The sequence below is a fragment of the Triturus cristatus genome, chromosome 2_2 (genome assembly GCF_964204655.1).
Source record: "Triturus cristatus chromosome 2_2, aTriCri1.1, whole genome shotgun sequence".
NCBI lineage: Eukaryota > Metazoa > Chordata > Amphibia > Caudata > Salamandridae > Triturus > Triturus cristatus.
Window position 1 is genome coordinate 263,944,517 of NC_140582.1, and position 19,552 is coordinate 263,964,068.

Consider the following 19,552-nt stretch of genomic DNA (forward strand, 5'->3'; position numbering starts at 1 on the left):
CAAATAGCAATGAGTTTTTTTTTTAAAACGATAAAAGGTATCAAGAGCAGCAATTGTAACCAACAGTCTCTCTTTCTCCCCCCTTCACATCCAACTACACCAAATAGGCATTGCACAAGGGGGGGGGGGCGGGGGCTGGCAGTAAAGGGGTTAAAGATAAACGGGCCACTCACTGATCTGTCACCCCTGCCTGTTGGTCGCACCCTGGCCTCAGGGAGAAATATATTGCAGGCACGCTGCAATTCAGGCTGTCCTGTAGACGGCCCATAAGGTCTCTCCAGGGTCTTTAAATGTGAATTACTGGCAATCAAGTCACCTGCCTCACTTTCCACACAGTAGCGTGGCAAAGATGCCATGGTCCTGGAGCAAGTAAGAAACATTGTCCCTTTGACTGCTGTTTCAAAATACAGCAATTATCGAGGTTCAATTGCCCCCCTCGGGGCTTTGGTGCAACTTCACCTGCTGCACCAACGGTAGTTATGCCCCTGTTTCCACACACATCTTTAAAGCACGTTCCTGCAGTACGGTGCACCTCGTGCTTTTCAACTGTTGCTGGCAGTAAGCCCCTGCCAGCTAGCGTGAATGAGTCCGTCTGATAAGATTGCCAGGGCACACATGGCAAATAGTCAGATTTTTTACACTCACTCCAGTTGAACATTGAAAGGATTCGTTGTTTGAATAGTGGGGCGGGGCGAACGCCGACGAGAACCGCTCATTAAGGCAGGGCCGTGGCTGGGAGAAGGGGACAGTGAGAGGAAGGTTGTGTTCTGAGGTCGGTCGGAGCAGGGACGCGCTCTGCCGCACACGCACTCCCAGCCTCCCAGGCGCGCGTCTTCTGATACAACAGTCCCTTGACATCTCAGGTACAGTGCACGGCAATGGGGGCGTTTCCGAACCGCGCTTCAGCGGACAATTAATTGACTTTAGATGGCTCCTGGAAGAAAGACGCATACTAGTTTGCATGTTTAAATATGTCTTTTAAGAAATCGAACTGCACTGATAGAGAGATTAGATTGACTGTGCATGTTTAGGGTCGGGGTGGCGATGGGTGGAATTGGGTGGCCACTGCGGGAAGTGATGAAAGGTCCCAGAGTCTCCCATCTCACGGATAGTCATTGCCTTGGGCTGAATGGGGGCTCTGCATGGTTGCCCCCCCCCCCTCCCCCCACCACACCCACGCCGCAGGGGCCCCGAATTACGCCTCTGGTGGAAATGGGTTCAAGGGAAGAAATGAGAACTGCTAGCGTAGCAAAGGTACTTGCTTGTGGTAAAGATAATTCGTTTTCCGTTATTTATAAATAGCGGCGCTGCACGCGCTGCCCACAGCTGTCCTTGAATGAACTCGTAGCACCGGCCGAAGGCACGCCCTTAAATTCCAGCTGTTTGTGCTCAGAAGTTTATACCCAACAGTAAATGTCCTCTGTTCTCTGCACTCCTTGAAGGGGCGTTTGTTTTGCATGTATGATGGGCGTATAATCATGGCACGCGGCTTAAAATATTTTTTTGTTCACGCCTCTCCATTGGCGACTCCCGGTTCCCAACTCCGAAAGTGGGTTATTTTGCTTAATGCGGGAAAATAAATTGTTGGAGCGCTTCCGTTCGTGTGCGGAATATATATCCCCTTTTCGCCTTTCAGCTATTCACTCACAGAAAGAGCGGTAACGCCTGGCGCAGACTTCCAAACAAATGTAAGCAGAGGCATCTTCAGGGAGTTGCAGCACCACGGTCACACATGCATCACAGACTGCTACAGATTTACCAAGCTTTGGAGTCGGTGTTCGCGAGACACAAAGTGCACTTGACGACGCCAAGCGGGGCAAACAATCTCGATCAGTTTTCTGCGTTAATGTATTTTTTTGCATGGACAACTGACGCGAGCGCACCTCTTAATGCCTTTGCCTCGCCTTGTACCAAATACCATATGATTCATCCAGTGTGAGTGTAGTGGGGTGGGAATAGTGTTAAACCCTTCTGATTGACGCAACCCCATGTCAACTAAAGTATCTCATATGGGTTTGCGCGGACTGCTTGTGTCAAATAAAAAAAAGTGCAAACATGGGAAAAAAAGCAAATTGTGTGTTTTTAATAAGTTTAGTACACTGCGAATTGTTTTTTTCACACAATGCCAATTTTGCAGATTTGTACATATTTTGGCAATTGTTGGCCACTAAGAATTGAGCTTCTAGACTCCGAGACTTCCATGTGACTGACTGCACTGAGGACCTTGTGAGGGGCTCACATGTTGGCAAGTCTTCCTGCATATGCACCGCAGCTGGTGCTGCACATTGGAGTTGGCAGTGCACGCCTAGGCCAAGAAATTACAAGCTGATCAACTATCTATTTCTGACGTTACAACTCAGCATTCATTGTAGTTACAGAAGGAGGTGGACAGGCCAGTAAATTAACAGCCAGAGCCAAACCAGGCCTAGTAGCCAATGCAGGAGCCAAACCATTGACATATCTGGCATAAAAATCACACAAAAAGGCATGTAAAATATAACAAAGACTCTTTAAAATTGAAATATATAATATTTTGGTCACTGCATTAAGTGATATTTAGGAAAAGTGTTAATTTTAATTATAAGCCTAAAAACACTTACAAAAACATCTGCTCGGTTTGGCATGTCGTGGCCTATATTAATATTCATTTAATTTATTAGTCTTTATTTCGACCAAATTGATCATAAAAGACAAGAATATTTACATCACATACATAAAATCCATTTCTCTACTAGGACTTTACAAAAATATAGTAACACATGTTTAAAAAAACAGCAAATATCCTCTAAAAGCTGTCCAATGTAAAACCCCTATAAAAAATATTTAAAAAGTACAAACTGAAAGAGAAACATTTCATATAATGGACCATGCCAGCTAACCCCTATACAGATATACAGATGTAAAATGTTTATAAACCATGTATAACAATACTAGGAAGCTAAGCAGAAGACAAAGCATTGCTAATCACTGTCGCAGTCAGCTTATTTTCAAACTGTTGTCTTATTCTCCAACCCCATCCCAAAAACTTCGCTATGGCAATTACAATTGCCTCTTGGGTGCTAGACATTAATATTCAATTCAATTCAAATCATCTTTATTCGAATGTTTTCAAATTCATAAAAGCAATCGCATATATACAAATCCAAATATTAAACCAATATATATTTGTACAATACACAATATGTGACCGTAAATTATTTGGCATTAAAATTATTTCAAGGGTTTTCCATTGTTTTGCAAACATAAGTTACAACTCTCAAAAAGGTGATAACACGAAAGATCAATTCATCAGTTTCCAAGGTGAGCAACATCGCATAAGACTGTTCCAAAGAGAGTGGTCTATGTTTTTTAAAATATGGAAATAAAAACCATTTAATAAATTTTCCATAAAATTTACAAAAAAAGAAAAAATGTAAATCATTTTGTAGACTCACTCCGTCACAAGGGCATAACATGTTTACTGATTTCGAAGAAAAATAACCTCGTGGAAAACAGAATAAAAATCTGACAGTAACAGCCCTTAGACGAAACAGTAGTGATCTTTTCCAGTTTGTCATAGGTAACTTGAGATATAAAGGGATTGATTGTCTATTTAAGTCTTTGTTAACATAAGCCTGGACAGTTGATTTGGTTAGTTCCACTTCCAGTCTCATGTTACTATAAAGTGCATACAGTGCGAATTTGATTTCATTTTGATCTGTAGGCTCAATTTTAGTAGGGTCGGTAAATAAATCGCTTTTGCCGACACTACATAGTATCTTAATTAATTAATATTCTTAATGCAGCAACACTTGACCTAGTGCCAAGGTTCAGGCAAATTAGTTTGAGCCATTTTCTCAGTGGAGAACAATATGCTGGGCACGCAAAAAATATATGGGAGATCGTTTCATCCATACTTTGGCAAAATAGACATTTACTATCTTGAGATGGGTGCCACGTCTTAGTAAAAACTTTGGTAGGCAATGTTCCTACCCGGAACTGAAAGTAACGTTTTCTATCTATGGGTTTAGCTATAAAATCCCAAAATTCTTCGTTTAAAGGATCCAGCTTATGATCCAAAAAGGCACTGGTCAACGATATAGACCCGGAAAGACTCAAAACACCGGATCTAATCATAGTCCAGTACGCATCCTTGAATGCTTTTTTAGAAGGAAATATATTATGAGCTGGATCGTCCCAGAGATACCTCATGCCCATGTCCACCAAGGATCTTTTAACCTGCTGTAGCCATTTAATCTTATGGGAGGTATCATTTCCTCTTATGTCCATAAGGGCTGAGGCATAGTAGGCTAGTTCCGGAGTAGACCAGAGCCTTCTCCAATATGCCAATGGTTTAAACCTTGCGACCTCTGTTAGTGGGTGACACCCCATGTCAAGATGTAAAGGACTAAGAGGAGTACTCTGGGGGAAACCAGCCAGACCTCTCAGAAAACTTTTTTGGGCCTGAGCTAATAGGGACAAATTTTCAAACCCCCAAAGTTCTGCCCCATATAAAATGGATGCCATAACTTTAACATGATAAATCTTCAGTGCGGGGCCAACAGGCTTTGTTTGAGAAAGCCTATGTTCTTTCAAAATCACCCCTGCTATTTGTGAGTGTTTAAGCGCCATTATTTCTATTTGGGGCTTCCAATCTAGTTTACGATTAATATTTACTTCAAGGTAGGTGAATAAATCTGTTTGCTCTAAAGACTCGTTATTCATATCAACCCTTGACTTAATGGCTTTGTGGTTGTGTAACACCATGAATTTAGTCTTATCCACGTTTACCAATAGTTCATGTTCGGAGCAGAATGTCTCAAACCGTACCAGGGCTTTCTGCAACCCAGCTTGAATTTTAGATGAAATCAGAGTATCATCCGCGATCATGAGTATTGGTACTTTGATGCCCGCAACAGAGGGAGCATCAGTAGGGTGATCTGAAAAATAACTAACCACACCATTTATGTACAATGAAAACAGGGTTGGAGCCAGCACACATCCTTGTCGTACCCCTTTAGAGATTGGAAATTTGTCTGTAGTATTCCCTTGTGCACCCCATCGAACCTGCGCGCAATTTGATTCATGCAGTTTGATCACCAACTGCAATAATTCAGGGGGGATTCCTAAATCTCTCAATACGGTCCAAAGCTTATTCCTCGGGACCGTGTCGAAAGCTTCTTTAAGATCTACGAAAGTAGCATAAATGGTTCCACCCGCCAGCAATACAACACACCAGTAGATTAATACAAAATAGAAAACTTGGTCTATCGTGCTTGCGTAGGCCCTAAAACCTACTTGAAAGGGGGATAGTATGTTGTTCTCCATTAGCCATGACTGTATTCTATTCAGAACCAAGCTGGCCATGATCTTTTGAGTGGAATCGATCAGGCTGATGGGCCTGTAATTATTGGGGCTCGCACGATCCCCCTTCTTATACATAGGGAGGATTTCCGCCCCATGCCAGGAATCAGGAATAGACGCACCGTTAGCAATTGCATTTGCAAGAAACAATATATACCTAAACCAGTTTTCTTTGTCAGACAAAAATAAATCCACTGGAACAGTCGGGACCTGATGCCCTACCTTTAAGTGCCGAATTCACAGCGATTTTGACTTCCCTTAGAGAGAATTTTGCTGGGGTCTCTACATTTGGGGCTATAAATGAGGGTATATTTTCAGTAACAGCAAATTGGAGCTCAAAATATGATACCCATTGGTCTGGGGCAATATGATTGGACAAGGCATTTCCCTGGCCTCCTCGGCCCCATTTAACAAGCTGCCAGAATGATTGTGGGTTGTTCATTTTACTTATTATTATTTATGGATCATTGGTATAATCTTATTTTATGATGAGTGAGGTTGTTCTATAATAATCCTGAACTGATCAACTTGATGGTGCTGCCAAAGCTGCTGATCAAGGAAAATAAGGCAAAATAAATATAACAATTTAGAGAAGGTTGAAAGCTGGTTTTTGAGCCCAGGTTTCTGGCGTAAGTCTTTCTTAAATAAAAGTCCAATGGGAAACCAATACACTACTTTTGTGTTAACCTAACAGGCTATTCCTGACTCAACAAACATAGGGCCTCCTTTACAATATTTTGACGCACGACAGCGCAGAAAGCCTTCCTGCTGTGCGACAAAATCAAAGGGAACGAATGAACCGTATCTACAAGATACGGCGCATTCCTGTCCTTCTGCCCTGTGCCAGTGCACAAACAGCTGCCATGCGCCGGCACAGAGACCCTGTTTAGGGAAAACAGTGGTTCTGGTGTGGCCTAAAGGTCCATTCAAAAGTGGCCCTGTGCGGGGCACTATGATTGAAATTTAAGAAGTTAATTTCTGAAAAGGGACGGAAAGTTATATGCATAGGGACATGTAGGTCAGTTTATGAGAGGTGTTTATTCCCAAAAACTAGTATTCAGGTGCTCACACAATAAGTGACAATAAGCGTGATGTGATAAGTGAGGGTGGTATTAAAATTAACAATTTTACAGAGTGAAAGGAGCACATGTTGTAGGGGTTCAACGGCGTTTCGAACTCAATTATTTGAGTTCATCATCAGGACATACATAGGTGGGTAGGATTATTCTGGACGTGCTGCTCTGTAGCACTGTAGGGCGATTGTCCGGTGCTGAATAATTATTTTGAACAGACCAGGGCATTTAATGAAGCACTGGAGGCTGAGAGCGGGATGCGTCCTTCTGCTGAGATTGCCTGCGCTGAGTGTGAGCAAACACCCTGGCGTCATTGTGTAAGGGTGCCTGCACTGAGGGATGTTTTTTTTGTGCAGGAAGGTGTCATTAAATGCATTTTCCTCTTTCTATGGATGCTGCAGATTGCAACAGGCATAGAAAGAGGATAAAACGAGAGAAATAAATATATTTCTCCTCCTTACGCCTCCCCTGGGGAGGAGTAGAATTCTGACGCATTCCCAGGTTTACAAAATGTAAATCTGGGAATGCGTTAAGTTCCATGGATGTTGCGTGGGAACACACACAGCAACACCCATGGAACACCCCTTTTACACAGAGATATGCGTGAAGGGGAAGCATATTTTTAAGGCCATGAAAAGATATGCAGGGTGACTTTATATGGCCTTGTAAATATGCGCTGCCCGTGCGTCCCAAAAAATTACGCACCAGCGGCGCAATGGGCTTGCAAATAAATCCCTCATTACACGAGGAGCTGAGCACCCACTTATATAGCTTAGCAACACAGCAAGACTTCAGAGATCCTACAAAATGTGCTGCCTGGTTACCACCTTCACCGAGGGACGTGCTAAGTGCACATAAACTGCAGACAAATTTCCAATGTTTCAGACAGACTTTTATGTACTTGTTGTGTGTTCAGTTTCGTAAACAAGTTCTTCTATAAGAGCACCCTTTCAGTAGTCCTGCATGGACTTTGCCTCCCTTCTTTGGACACTTTTTGTCTTTAAGAATGGTACTAGGGCGGCGCGAGGTGCAGCGCACGACAGCGCAGAAAGCCTTCCTGCTCTGCCACAAAATAAAAGGGCAGGAACGCACTGTTTCGGCTCTCCAGTCTCCTGGGACCAGTGCCAGGATTTCGACCTTGGCCAGACTCGAACTTTGCTCGGCTCACCTACTGAGTTTTATCTCTGATCTGCATCTTAAGGAAGGGCAGAGCGAACTTTGATCCCACGTTCTGTTCATGAGGCGAGGCAGGCATACTATACTTAGTTGAACGCTGCCAGGGTTTTCAGACTTGCAATGTAACTGTTTGTTCACAGCATACTGGGGACGTTTTGACAAGGTGAGGTGCGGTAAAGAGTGTTTCTCATTTTTATTAATGTTCTAAAGACTAGTTTAAGAACACTAGGCTCCATGTACAAAACCACTTTGCCTTAGTATTCAATGCGATTCGCAAAATTCTTGGGTTTGCGAATGTAATTTTTTTTTACAATGCATTTCTACATCTGAAAGGGGCACATGCATCAACATCTGAATTTCCGATTACCAAATAGCGATTTTTAAGATATCGCTATTTAGTAATAGCAAAATGCAATGCATTAAGCAGGTTGTAAATAGCGATTCTCTAACTGCGATTCCTTAAGAATCGCACACGCAATTAGAGAATCGCTTTTGCTATTGCGACTCCATTCTTTCCCCTGGGCCTCAAGGCCCCTAGGTGGGAATGGTTTTGCATTGCCTGAATTGCGATTGCCTAATTGGTAATCGCAAATTTGGGAATGCTAAGGCAAGAGTTCCCAGGGGCCTACGGCCCACGGAGGCACCCCAAACAAAAAAAGTTGCACATGTAAGGCACACACATGTCCTAGGGGCATGTGTGCGCCACATGGCACTTTGACAAATGCAGTTTTGTGCTTTTTTCAAAGTATGCACATATTACCATCAATTTGAAGTTGATGCTAATTAGCGTTTCCTAAATGCACAGTTCGCATTTAGGAAAGGCTTCTTGCATATGCATTAGGGAATCGCAAATTGCGATTCCCTATTTGCATTTGCAATTTAGGTAATCGCAAGAAATTGCGATTACCTAAATTGCGAATCCCAAAAAGTTTCATGCATTACAAAAGGCCATTTGGCAATCGCAAATGGCCGATTTTTGCGAATCGCACTGTTTGCGATCGCAAAATACCTTGATGCATGTGCCCCAAAATGAGTTTACCGACATGTACCGAATTGCCATTTGGAAGGAACATAAAACAAATGTTCCTTCCTAATTGCAAATCAGTTTAATGGTATGTGTCAGTTGCTGGCCTTTGGGACTCCTTTCTCTTTGAGAATCGTGATGGGTGACATCAGCGGTATAAAGGATGGTCTGCTTTCAGGGCTGGACTGGGGATCCAAAGCAACTCTGGAAATTTTGTTGGACCTGCCCACACCCCCGAGGTGGGGGGAGGCAGCATTGAAGCACTGCTTCTTAACAAAACTGTCCCCCAGCACTGCTGATTTTGTTACTGAGGTCCGATATTGCAGCATCCCCTCAGAAGAATTTGAAATGAAAAGAGGACCAAATGGTGTAATTTGGAGAACAATTTCCACATTAATACTGTAAAAACATCCAACTCTGAAGAGAAAGTACAGATTTTTCCTAGAACTTTAACAATGTCTAGTCAGTCCTAATGCTACCAATGGATTCCCAGGGTTTTTCTTCCCCAAGAAAACTTTGTAAAAATTAGTTAAAACTGTTCATTTGTAAGCAATAATTGGCTACAGAGCTATAGGTATTGTTAGACCCCATTCAAGCAGTCACAAAGCAAATAGGGGCTACTGAGCTTCAGCTGTAGGGACTGAAATAATTTGCCTATAATGTTGTGGTGTCCACCCTACTATGGCTCTGCAAGATGAGACAGGTACAACCCTTTCACCACTTGACTGTCATTGGTAGAAATGGCGAGCAGTCGCATGCCTCAAAAGTAGGTTAGTGTTGGGGTACGATGGGCTCAGCACTCAACAGACTCCCAACAGAATAATAATGTGATTGTCCAGCCCAGTATATTCTTTGTAAAAAGAGAAGTACTTTAATACACAGCAAAACCTAGCACTGCACACCACAAAACAGTATTAGATATTCAGAGTTTTTATTGGAAGATTATTGCCTCCACAGCGAGGAGGCCTCTTTCCACCACACTGAATCTATATATATTTTGAAGGTATGTAGAAAGTATATGGAAAATATAAATATATATATATATTTTGAAGGTATGTAGAAAGTATATGGAAAATATAAATATAAATTTATTTATATTTATATTTTCCATAGACTTTCTACATACCTTCAAAATCTTACATTTACCACATTTTTCGTGGTAAAAGACATCTATGGCAAAGGCACATTCGTTGTAAAAGATTGGCTGTGAAAGTCTGTTGTGGTAAAGTCTTTATCACTATAAAGTCTTAGGGCCCGATTTCGATGGGGTTGGAAACGGCTCTGACCATCGGTTGGAGCCGTTTCGTATGCATCCAAATTGCCCGTTCTTATTCCCTTCCGACCTAACCATTTCCATGGGGTCGGTCGGAAGGGAATCGGAATTGGTTTTCGGAATGGCCTCTGAGAGCCCGTCCACCATTCGGAAAGCCTACAGTAATCCCTCGGCCGGCTCGTTCCGGTCGAGGGATTACAATGGCAGCTTTCCCCTGCCTTTCTGTGCTGGTCTTTCTGACACAGAAAGGCATTGGGAATCTGTCTTTGGGGCCCTCAGCAGGGCCCCATGGGTGCAAGGCTGTCAAATGTCGGCTCCCTGTTGATCCCTGTACCCCGTGGCAGGCAAGGGGTGCAGCGGTGAACTGTACCTCTGCTCTTTGCAATGAGAGCATGGATTCCGTTCAGAATGCATGCTCCCATTGTAAAGTATAGGTTTGCGACCGAACAGGGTTTGGTCTCATCCTACTTGCTGGACTGGAACCGATGACAGGAGGTTGTTTGGTTCCAGTTCCAGAACGATGTCAGACGGACTCCGATCCATCCATCATCGTAATCAGGCCCTTAGTTGTAAAGGCATCTTGTTGTTTAGGCTTCGTTGTAAAGTCTGTTTTCTGCACCACAGCCAACAAACCATATCTCACCACTTGACTGGCTCAACCATTTTAAGGCCTTATATACCAATGATCTTCAAACCGCTTATTGTGATGCTCAGTTGACTTGGGTAGATTTGAAGCAAGATGCTCTGGTGTTTGACTTAAATTATATAAAATCTTCCCTTAATTCCATTGCACACGGGAAAGCGCCAGGCCCTGATGGCATAGCAGGAGATATCTTTATCCATGATAAATAAGTACATTCTAGCTCTGTCCAATGGAATCGCAAGGGGAGTGCCTATCCCGAGCTCTTGCAAAGGAGCAGATGTTGCTCCAATCTACAAAAAGGGTGACCGAATGATACCTTTTACTATAGGCCAATAAGTCTAATTGACACCACACAAAAGGTTTTCAGCCTGGCAGTACTGAGGGAAATCAATGAGTGGACCGAGGATAAACTGCAACCTCACTGCAAGCCAGATTTAGAGAAAAAAATAGCACTGTAGATCAGGTCTTTCATTTTATGCTTTTGTATTGGAAGACCGTGCTAATTAGTAGAGGACACATATGTGGCCTTTGTCATTTTGAACTCTGCCTTTGATCTGGTACCTCGTAAGTAGCAGTGGTAGGTTTCTATAGGACATGGAGATGCTCTCAGATATTCTGTCTATTGTTATTCGTCTCCACAAGGACACATTTGCCAGAATAAGATGGGGTGAGCAGGGACAACTCACAAACTCAATTCCTGTTATCAAGGGCATTCACCAGGGCTGTGTTCTGGTTCCCACTCTGTTTTCTTTGTATTTGAAAGATGTTGATCAATTCCTCTCACTGCATGCCTCTGATGCTTCTTTTTTGGCAAATGCAAAGATACTTACCCTACGTTTTGCTGATGACACCCTACTAATGTCCAAGCGAATTGCACCGTTTGCTGAACCCCTTTGATACATTTTTGTCCTTGTGTGGTTTAGTAATAAATACAGCTAAAACTAAGTATATGACTATCAACCATCACAGATCGTAACAAGCCTTAAAAATGCAATAGGTCTCGCCTTTATTAAGTTAAAGCCATTTGCTTTTCTATACAATACCATTAGCAAAGCAAATGGCTTTAACTTAATCAAAGTGGGGAGGAAGCTCACATGGGTGAGCACATCACAGAGGAAAGTGGGAGGAAGCAGACAGGGTGAGCACATCACGGAGGGAAGTGGGGAGGAAGCACACAAGGGTGAGCACATCACGGAGGTAAGTGGGGAGGAAGCACACATGGGTGAGCACATCACAGAGGGAAGTGGGGAGGAAGCACACATGAGTGAGCACATCACGGAGGGAAGTGGGGAGGAAGCACACATGAGTGAGCACATCACGGAGGGAAGTGGGGAGGAAGCACACATGAGTGAGCACATCACGGAGGGAAGTGGGAGGAGCACACATGGATGAGCACATTACGGAGGGAAGTGGGGAAGAAGCATACAGGGTGAGCACATCACGGAGGGAAGTGGGGAGGAAGCAAATAAGGGTGAGCACATCACGGAGGGAAGTGGGGAGGAAGCACACAGGGTGAGCAGATGACGGAGGGAATTGGGGGGAAGCACACCGGGAGAGCACATCACAGAGGGAAGTCGGGAGGAAGCACACAGGGTGAGCACATCACAGAGGGAAGTGGGAAGAAGCACACAGGGGGAGCACATCACGGAGGGAAGTGGGGAGGAAGCACACAAGGGGGAGCACATCTTAATCTCCTTCTCCCGTGCCTACCAAAAATGAACGTGCATAATGTAACTGGTGCTCATGTAAAGCCCCCCAATACTTTCGTCGACTTCAATATTTAACCAGCGAGCATCCAAGCTGACATTTTGACAGCAGTGAAGCAAACTTTGCGTCTCAGCAGGTCACATGCACAGGGATTGGCTGCGTCCTCCGTAAGTGGAGGGGGGTCTGGTTTCCTCCATACGTTGGGGAGGAGGGCTGTGTCTCCATGGAACCCCTGAGCCTCACGGACACCAGACTCACAATGCAACACCACGGAGGGAAGTGGGGAAGAAGAAACAAGGGTGAGCACATCACAGAGGGAAGTGGGGAGGAAGCACACAGGGTGAGCACATGATGGAGGGAAGTGGGGAGGAAGCAAACAAGGGTGAGCACATCACGGAGGGAAGTGGGGAGGAAGCACAGAGGGTGAGCACATGACGGAAGGAAGTGGGGAGGAAGCACACAAAGGTGAGCACATCACGGAGGGAAGTGGGGCAGAAGCACACATGGGTGAGCACATCACAGAGGGAAGTGGGGAGGAAGCACACATGGGTGAGCACATCACGGAGGGAAGTGAGAGGAGTACACATGGGTGAGCACATGATGGAGGGAAGTGGGGAGGAAGGACACAAGGGTGAGCACATCACGGAGGGAAGTGGGGCAGAAGCACACATGGGTGAGCACATCACAGAGGGAAGTGGGGAGGATGCACACCTGGGTGAGCACATCACGGAGGGAAGTGAGAGGAGTACACATGGGTGAGCACATCACGGAGGGAAATGGGGAGGAAGCACACAGGGTGAGCACATCAGGGAGGGAAGTGGGGAGGAAGCAAACAAGGGTGAGCACATCACAGAGGGAAGTGGGGAGGAAGCACTCAGGGTGAGCACATCACGGAGGGAAGTGGGGAGGAAGCAAACAAGGGTGAGCACATCACGGAGGGAAGTGGGGAGGAAGCACACAGGGTGAGCACATGACGGAGGGAAGTGGGGAGGAAGCACACAGGGAGAGCACATCACAGAGGGAAGTGGGAAGAAGCACACATGGTGAGCACATCATGGAGAGAAGTGGGAAGAAGCACACAAGGGTGAGCACATCACAGAGGGAAGTGGGGAGGAAGCACACAGGGAGAGCACATCACGGAGGTAAGTGGGGATGAAGCAAACAAGGGTGAGCACATCACGGAGGGAAGTGGGGAGGAAGCACACACATGCACAGAGATTGGCTGCATCCTCCATAAGTGGAGGGGGGCTGGTTTCCTCCATACGTGGGGGAGGAAGGCTGTGTCTCCATGGAACCCCTGAGCCTCACGGACATCAGACTCTCGATGAAAAGCACGCCTCACCTACCTTGAGTTCTGAAGCTACTGTCATTTCCCCAATGACCTGCAATTGTCACGTGAACAGCTGCTCCTCAAGGCCCTGCAGTTGCTCCTTAAGGGCGCTGCACTTCCCGGCGAGGGGCCGCAGTGGGCACCTTAGTCCTCAACAGCTGCTTGGGGCGGCGCGAGGCAACACCACCCTGAACGTAAACATGTTTTGGGCTGTTCAACAAAGAGGACACTAAAACCTTGGAGGGGTGTGGGAGGCTTAAAATTCGTCTGGATGCGGTAATGCAACATCACGGAGGGAAGTGGGGAGGAAGCACACATGGGTGAGCACATCACGGAGGGAAGTGGAGAGGAAGCACACAGGGTGAGCACATTATGGAGGGAAGTGGAGAGGAAGCACACAAGGGTGAGCACATCACGGAGAGAAGTGGGGAGGAAGTACACAAGGGTGAGAACATCACGGAGTGAAGTGGGAGGAAGCACACAGGGTGAGCACATCACAGAGGGAAGTGGGAAAAAGCACACAGGGTGAGCACATCACGGAGCGAAGTGGGGAGGAAGCACACAAGGGGGAGCACATCTTAATTTCCTTCACCTGTGCCTACCAAAAATGAACGTGCCTAATGTAACTGGTGCTCATGTAAAACCCCCAATACTTTCGTTGACTTCAATATTTAACCAGCGAGCATCCAAGCTGACATTTTGACAGCAGTGAAGCAAACTTTGCGTCTCAGCAGGTCACATGCACAGGGATTGGCTGCGTCCTCCGTAAGTGGAGGGGGGTCTGGTTTCCTCCATACGTGGGGGAGGAGGGCTGTGTCTCCATGGAACCCCTGAGCCTCATGGACACCAGACTCACAATGCAACATCACGGAGGAAAGTGGGGAAGAAGCACACATGGGTGAGCACATCACGGAGGGAAGTGGGGAGGAAGAAACAAGGATGAGCACATCACGGAGGGAAGTGGGGAGGAAGCACACAGGGTGAGCACATGACGGAGGGAAGTGGGGAGGCAGCACACATGGGTGAGCACATCACGGAGGGAAGTGGGGAGGAAGCAAACAAGGGTGAGCACATGACGGAAGGAAGTGGGGAGGAAGCACACAAGGGTGAGCACATCACGGAGGGAAGTGGGGCAGAAGCACACATGGGTGAGCACATCACAGAGGGAAGTGGGGTGGAAGCACACATGGGTGAGCACATCACGGAGGGAAGTGAGAGGAGTACACATGGGTGAGCACATGATGGAGGGAAGTGGGGAGGAAGCACACAAGGGTGAGCACATCACGGAGGGAAGTGGGGCAGAAGCACACATGGGTGAGCACATCACAGAGGGAAGTGGGAAGGAAGCACACCTGGGTGAGCACATCATGGAGGGAAGGGAGAGGAGTACACATGGGTGAGCACATCACGGAGGGAAGTGGGGAGGAAGCAAACAAGGGTGAGCACATCACGGAGGGAAGTGGGGAGGAAGCACACAGGGTGAGCACATGACGGAGGGAAGTGGGGAGGAAGCACACAGGCAAAGCACATCACAGAGGGAAGTGGGAAGAAGCACACATGGTGAGCGCATCATGGAGAGAAGTGGGAAGAAGCACACACATGCACAGAGATTGGCTGCGTCCTCCGTAAGTGGAGGGGGGCTGGTTTCCTCCATACGTGGGGGAGGAAGGCTGTGTCTCCATGGAACCCCGGAGCCTCACGGACACCAGACTCTCGATGAAAAGCACGCCTCACCTACCTTGAGTTCTGAAGCTACTGTCATTTCCCCAATGACCTGCAATTGTCACGTGAACAGCTGCTCCTCAAGGCCCTGCAGTTGCTCCTTAAGGGCACTGCACTTCCCGGCGAGGGGCCGCAGTGGGCACCTTAGTCCTCAACAGCTGCTTGGGGCGGAGCGAGGCAACACCACCCTGAACGTAAACATGTTTTGGGCTGTTCAACAAAGAGGACACTAAAACCTTGGAGGGGTGTGGGAGGCTTAAAATTCGTCTGGATGCGGTAATGCAACATCACGGAGGGAAGTGGGGAGGAAGCACACATGGGTGAGCACATCACGGAGGGAAGTGGGGAGGAAGCACACAGGGTGAGCACATTATGGAGGGAAGTGGGGCGGAAGCACACAAGGGTGAGCACATCACGGAGAGAAGTGGGGAGGAAGCACACATGGGTGAGCACATCACGGAGTGAAGTGGGAGGAAGCACACAGGGTGAGCACATCATGGAGGGAAGTGGGGAGGAAGCACACAGGGTGAACACATCACGGAGTGAAGTGGGGAGGAGTACACATGGGTGAGCACATCATGGAGGGAAGTGGGGAGGAAGCACACAGGGTGAACATATGAAGGAGGGAAGTGTGGAGGAAGCACACATGGGTGAGCACATCACGGAGGAAAGTGGGAGGTAGCACACAGGGTGAGCACTTGACAGAGGGAAGTGGGGAGGAAGCACACAAGGGTGAGCACATCATGGAGGGAAGTGGGGAGGAAGCACAAATGGGTGATCACATCACGGAGGGAAGTGGGAGGAGTACACATGGGTGAGCACATCAGGGAGGGAAGTGAGAGGAGTACACATGGGTGAGCACATCACGGAGGGAAGTGGGGAGTAAGCACACAGGGTGAGCACATCAGGGAGGGAAGTGGGGAGGAAGCACACAAGGGTGAGCACATCACGGAGGGAAATGGGGAGGAAGCAAACAAGGGTGAGCACATCACAGAGGGAAGTGGGAGGAAGCACACAAGGGTGAGCACATCACGAAGAGAAGTGGGGAGGAAGCACACAGGGTGAGCACATCATGGAGGGAAGTGGGGAGGAAGCATACAGGTTGAGCACATCACAGAGGGAAGTGGGGAGGAAGCACACAAGGCTGAGCACATCACGGAGGGAAGTGGGGAGGAAGCACACGGGGTGAGCACATCACGGAGGGAAGTGGCGAGGAAGCAAACAAGGGTGAGCACATCATGGAGGGAAGTGGGGAGGAAGCAAACAAGGGTGAGCACATCACGGAGGGAAGTGGGGAGGAAGCACACAGGGAGATACACCGGGCCCTTAGTTTAAGATTATGTCAATGTAGGGTAATTAAGTCTACGCCCGGCGCGTCTGTTGGTGGAAGTGGTTACTTATATTATCACACAGACATCCATTCACCAAAGGCAGGCACAGCAGAATTGTTTTTACACTATCTTTCACCAAAGACATCATGGTGGTCCCTGCCCCACACCATCCGATCTGTTTGGAGGGGCTATGGGCAGGGGAACGAGCTGGAAACGATAAAGTAAACATCGTCTGGAGCCTTTTTAGGTCTCGCCTGAGTCAGCGCTTTAGCGCTGCCCTCGCGAGAGCATTTGTAATCAGGGGATTTGGAAGTGCAAACTAGTGCTTTCAGGCCGCCAACTAAAGTGCATGTGCGCCGGGCGCGCGCACCATTTGGCAGTCTGCGTGTACATTTCGCGGCCGCTTTGATGTTCTCAGTGAGCCGCGCGGCCACTGAGAACATCAAAGCGGCCGCGAAAGTGCTCACCATTTTCAGCCTGCGTGCCTCTCTCCCCTACCCCCTCCCTTATCCCACTTCCTGCTTGTTGTTGTTGTTGTCCAACAGGCATGTCCGGAAAAGCGAGTTAGTGGAGGCAGTGATATTTCCCCTGAAACCTTAGCAGATTTGTACAACCTAACGTGCTTACATCCTTTCTACAGACTACATGGTGCAGAGATTTCCTGCAACGACCAATGCATCAGAAATCCATTCGTAGGATTTATGTCACCTTTTGTGCAGGGGTTCAAACAACCTCGCGATCTGTGAAGGACACTTTAAATTTAGGCTGTTTGAGATGCAATAATGAAGGGAGTTCCCTGGTCTGAGTTGCTTATTGCTCTAACACAATGTGCCTTTGTTTGCGAAATAGAGCCTCTCTTTGGAGGGAACCGACACTGCCCTTTCCAGCCAATGAGATGCCTTGAATTGTTTCAGGATTTACGTTTAAAACCTTTTCTATTATAGTGAAGTTTCACAGAAATCCGATGCATGCAATTTTCGAGTGCAGACATGCCTCGTTTTCTCTAATTTACTATTAAAGTAGGCTATAGGGTCCTGACAGAATTTTGCAATTTGAGTACTTGTGTTTTAAACAGGACTGAAAGCATACTTTGTACGAGTTAAATTAAAGAAGTCTCCGAGAACAGAGGCAGTTTTATGGCCTGCTCATGTGCTGTGGTGGCACGAGATGGTTTCTGAGATACTAAATGAGAAAGAAATTAATGTGTATTTTTGTCTAACTCACTAATACGATACAGTTGCCGTCTCTACCCCAATAAACATCGAGAAGAACGGCGGAGTCCGGGTAGGGTCAATGCAGAAAGGAAACCCTAAGTAATGTAAGTGATTACAGACATTTCAGAAGTGAGAAACAGAATTGAAGAACTGAACACATTTTTGGGGATCGAACTTTTGGGGGAAGTGTAAAGTATTTCAAAGGGCATATGAAAACAAACTATCAGTTATTGGGATTACATTTAACACCAGTCATGGACAAGCGTTTGCAATGCAATAGGTCTCGCATTTACGCAAGCTTCAGCTATTGGTATTGTAAATAACAATGCCTTTTATTTAGGTTTTAAAAACCAAAACATAAATAAAAGGTATTGTCATTTACAATGGCAATAGCTCAAACTTGTGTTAATGCGAGGCCTATTGCATTGCAAATGCTTGTTTACTAACGTTCCTGCTGCTGCCTTTGTGACAAGTGAGACCAGGGGTAGCAAAGGACAAGCCAGGGGTTGACTTCTGTTACCCCTGGGGCCCGTAACGGCTGAGTACGAGCACTTTGCTTTATGGGGATGGCCATCGGAGAGCTAAGGTGACCAGATGTCCTAGATTTCCCCAGAGTCCCAGTTTTCTGAAAACTGCCCGGTGTCCCAAAACATTTCTTAATTTCAAATATTGACAAAGGTCAGGTCATTCCGCAAAGCGGAATAGAATGGTATGTTCTTATTTCTTTTCAAAGGGAATCTATAGACTCAAATAATTAAAGTATCTTTTTCTAAAGTACCTGTTCGACAGAACGCAAGGGGGTCCACTACATGCTCCCAGCAGAGGAGAGGCTGACTAGGGAGGAGAGCAGGGGACGGAGGTCCTGCAATAGCATATACATACACACAATACATAGTTACGCAAAAAAAAAAAACGGAACAGGCCAGATCTGAAAGTAAGGCTAAAGGCTTTATTCCTACTTCTAAATTTGGCCAGTCAGAGTTTTTGCTTCTCAAAATCTGGTCACCCTACCGAGAGCTGATGTGAACAATGATAAGGCTGGCGGGTAAAAGTGAGACCCAGCAAACACATACCGAGACACATAAGGGAGCCAAACATGCTGCAGCAAACTACCACTCCTGAGGCTTCAGCATCGTGGCCTACACCCAACCCCCCACATTCTGTCCCTTGCCCTAATAAATAGTTGAGGCTACTTTCACCAATCCATACTAGGTGCCTTAAGGCACAGCTGAAGAAGTTAAATGCAAAAAAGATAAAAGATGGCGAGCAGGCGGCACACGGACACGATCCCTGCTCTAGCTTCGCCCAAGCCTCCAGGCTTCTCAAGTCCCTGTAAACAGCCTCGCGTGTAAAGTAGAAGAAGGAACGAAAGCAGGCTTCAGAGATTCGAAAAATCATGAGCTTTTTGTCAAATATCAGAAACCCTGTGCAGTGGGAGAGAATATTCCAGGTCAGGCTGCAAGGAGCCAGGAATCCTTCTGATCACGAACCCGTCTTTCTGCAATGAACTCTTGATAATGAGGGCTTCTTTCGATTTCTAGGTGGCAGAATCGAGTCTGAAATCCCAGCTCCGTCACCTGGTTTTCCAGCCCACATGCAAGTGACTCAGCAAACCGGGTTATTTACAGCAAGCCCACACACTGCCCGGAAAAGCCACGAAAACACAGCATAGTAATGATGGGAGAAAACAACAACACAAAATGTAATTATTGGTCA

General features: G+C 46.5%; 1 protein-coding gene across 2 annotated transcripts in view; it reads left to right on the forward strand.

Annotated features, from left to right (window-relative positions):
• The first annotated feature begins 741 nt into the window (after positions 1-741).
• Positions 742-19,552, forward strand: part of LOC146862126 (prostaglandin reductase 1-like) — a 291,511-nt gene continuing 272,700 nt past the window's right edge. For both annotated transcript variants that reach the window (XM_085641315.1, XM_085641316.1), the window contains exon 1: positions 742-863. The gene's annotated coding sequence lies outside the window, so the exon portion shown is untranslated. The remainder of the gene's footprint in view (positions 864-19,552) is intronic.